We start from the raw sequence: 3,232 nt of genomic DNA on the forward strand, positions 1-3,232 counted from the left end.
CGTGAAGCTGAAGACAGAACTGCAGTAACTGCAGCTGCTGGTTTGTTGGAACTTCACGTCACGTATCCTTGCAAAGAACCTCCATTTCCTTGAAGCTGTTAAGAACCTCGGGAGACCATGGTCAGGGCAGCTGCTCTGGTCCTGTCCCTGTAGAGTCTGGCTCAGGGATGCAGAGAACCAGTGTCATCTCTGCTGTGGCAGCACGGCTCCCAGAGGACTTGCAGATGTGAGCGAGTTGGGAGGGTGGCGGCCAAGGGTAGAAGACAAACACCTTCCTGCCTTCCAGGGGCTGAGAGGTTAAGGTGAAGTAATTTCTCAGCCAACTAGTGGAGATGCTGCCCTTCATTCAGCTGTGTAACAGCCTTGGGAACAGGACCAGCGGTCCTAGCAGCTGCTCCCTGCAGGTCCAGCAGAGATAGGGTGACTTCCTGGAGGAACGTTTCCTGCCTTAGAAGCAGGGCTCGACCCCAATCCAAAAGTGCAATTTTGTTGGCCCCCTTGGATGCATGGGATGCTGGTGAATGGTAAATAATTTGGGTTTGCCTAACCCAGACTAGTGTATTTTTTCCCCAAGCATTAGTGATCACTTTCTTTTCTTTCAGCTCTCAATATCCCTGTAATTTAAACTCCTGATCTTTGCAAAATAGTCAATAATTTTGTTCCTGGGTGTCCTGACACCATCCAAACTCCAGAAGTCATCTAACTTGTGCACTTAATTTACTGTATGGTCTTGCTGCTGTTCTCTTTTGAGTCAGGTAACTAACTGGTTCATACCTAGAGGAAATAATATGAGTTAACATGCACCAGAGGAATTATTTCTACTGTAGTGCCAATCAGTACTGTGCTACTGAGTCTCTAGCAAGAGCTACCATGTCTGAAGCCCATCACTTAACCACTAAGCCTGATAAATAGCACTAGCCTAGTAAAATATGCATGCGCTTTCCCACCAGTTACAGAGATTTGACCTTGCCTGCCACTGGCCATGCACTCACCCTCTTCTCTGCCTTCGCTCCTGCTGTCTCCTCAGTCTGCTGAGCGGAACTGAGAGAAGCTCTAGGATGCCTGGTAAAACTGGCAAGAGGAATGAGGCTGCAGGGCTGAGCAGGGCAGTGAGATTTGAGATGTAATCCCCAAGACAATGGGGAACTATTCCTAAGTAAAAAAAAAAAATTGGAGAGTAACAGGATTAAACGCTTTAAAAAAAAAATCACCCTAGCACTGGCTGGTGTGGTTCAGCTGGTTGGAGCGGGGTCCCATAAACCACAAGGTTGTGGGTTCGATTTCCAATCAGGGCACAGGCCTAGGTTGTGGGTTCCGTCTCCAGTCGGGTTGTGTATAAGAAGGCAACCACTCTCTAAGATCAATAAGCATGTCCTCCAGTGAGGATAAAAAACCCCAAAACGAATCATCCTGGATTGCTAGATTGGATTTGGGGACTGCAAGTAACCCAGACAGCAGGTGATGGTGTGGTATGGAGAAAACCCTGGGGCTCAAGAGATATTTATGAGGTTTGACTCATCAAGATTGGTGATCACCCAGAGATAAAGGAAAGGGAAGTCATACTAGTTTTGTTTATTGCATGCTTACAAAGTGTCAGTCACTTAATAAACATTACCTATAATTCTTACAGGGGTCTTACAGGTAGGTATTATTCCCATTTACAGATGGAAAAAAATATGTGCCCCAGAGAAAAAAAGTTACTTGTCCAGAGAAATATAACTAGTGAGTGGCAGAGCTGGAGTTCAGATTCAGGCCCCTTCCAGGGTTTTTTTCAGTGTGCTACATTAGCTTGTAAAAGTGGAAGTGAGAAGGGAAGAAACTCTGTTGACATGCTATGACTTCTTTGTCTACCTCTTCCCTGAATTTATTTCCTGATATAGTTGTGCAACCCCTTTTTTATATATTTATTCCAAAACTGTGAGTTTTCTCTAAGAGGTGCTCTAACACCAGGCAATGCCGTTGAGCAAGTGGAGACTATTTTAAAAATCAGTACGCTTGATGTGTGAGCAACTGATAAAACAATTCTGGGTGGCTTTGATCTCTTTCTGAATACTTCCTGAACACCCTACTACTTCTGTTATCTTTAAGCTTCCAGGGTCAATAGAACTTTGGCTGGATCTCACATCCCCTTTTCATGTTAGAAACAGATGTTTTCGTTCCCACTTTGGTCAAGTTACAAAAATCCTTTCTCAATTTACACAATAATTGGACATTCAGCATTGAGAAATGATAATGAAACAGCTAACTGATTTTTCAAACATGTGATGAAATGCAACTTGGTTTGCAAATAGATGGAAATGTTCCTGTTTTAATTTCCTCTTTTCAAAAGAGCTTTCTGATTTCATTTCTTTATTAAATAAGATCATTTGGTATGTTCTCTATGCTCTTTTCATTTGTGCCAATGCAACCACATGTTCATTACATTTCTTTTCATTGACCTAGAAATCAGTGGTTTTACTCTTTAAATTAGTTCTGATAATATCACAAAATGTTGGAGGAGAGAAGAAATTGTTGAAAATAAAGGAATAAGATCATATACTTAGGTTGTATTTTCTCCCCCTCGACAAACAGAATCTTCATTGCTACCCTTAGCAAGTAAATACAATAATATGTTTAACCTCTCATTAACAATAATTAATACACACACACATTTCATTGCAGCTGATGCTGTTCTCCCTTTTGTCATCACTCCAAGCTGTTTGGGATGCAGCCACACTATCTTCTCTCCCTCCCTACCCTCACCTGCACCCTCCCCACCCCACCCAAGTCAGTATTATAGCTTTGTAAGGTGGCTGATTGCTGGTATGGGAAGAGTCTAGTTCCAACTCAAACAGTATCTGAACTCACAAACATAGCTCCCCTTACACACAGGCCTAACAAGGACCTGACCCAAAGGTGACGGGAACCCATATCAGTTTCTCACACAGTTATTTTGGAAAATAGTTTCCTTACAGCCAATTCAAAATGATTTTCATTTAAAGAGCAAATTAGACTGGTAAAGTAACTGCTTAAAAAAATGAATGGATGTTCCAACATCTAGCAAGTAAATATATTTTAAAGTTTTTTAAAAAGTGTGTTATCTTCTAAAATAGAAAAGTTCACACACACATATACACACAAGTACTAATTTTGGAGATAAAAGAAACCTAAACACTTACAATATCTTCCTCATGTAGGAAACTCGACCACACTTCAAGTTAGATGCCCTCCGTGTACTGCGGTGTACGGCGCT

Source organism: Desmodus rotundus, chromosome 3 (assembly GCF_022682495.2).
Source record: "Desmodus rotundus isolate HL8 chromosome 3, HLdesRot8A.1, whole genome shotgun sequence".
NCBI classification, from domain to species: Eukaryota; Metazoa; Chordata; class Mammalia; order Chiroptera; family Phyllostomidae; genus Desmodus; species Desmodus rotundus.